A 318-nucleotide genomic window follows, 5' to 3' on the forward strand; every position below is an offset into this window, starting at 1 on the left:
CCCCCGCGGATCCGCCGGGCAGGTCCCGCGCGCCCCTTCCCCCGCCGTGGGAGCGCTGTCCGGCGCTGCCGCCAGCCCAGCGGCGGGGCCGCCCCCTCCCCGCCCCGGGAGGAGTCCCCACCTCCCGACCACTCCTCCTCCTCCTGCTCCAAGGGGAAATATGAAGCGGAGCCGTCGCCGCGCTGCGCGGAGACGAGCGGGGACGCGGCGGCGGCGGCGGTGCGGGCATCCTCTGGCACCGAGCGGCGGCGGCCGAGCCGGAGCCCTGCCGGGTTGGCGGCGTGCGGGGCGGGAGCTCTGAGGAGCGGAGCGGCGGCG

Source organism: Onychostruthus taczanowskii, unplaced genomic scaffold, assembly GCF_017590055.1.
Source record: "Onychostruthus taczanowskii isolate IOZ18803 unplaced genomic scaffold, ASM1759005v1 scaffold16, whole genome shotgun sequence".
In the NCBI taxonomy this organism is placed as follows: Eukaryota; Metazoa; Chordata; class Aves; order Passeriformes; family Passeridae; genus Onychostruthus; species Onychostruthus taczanowskii.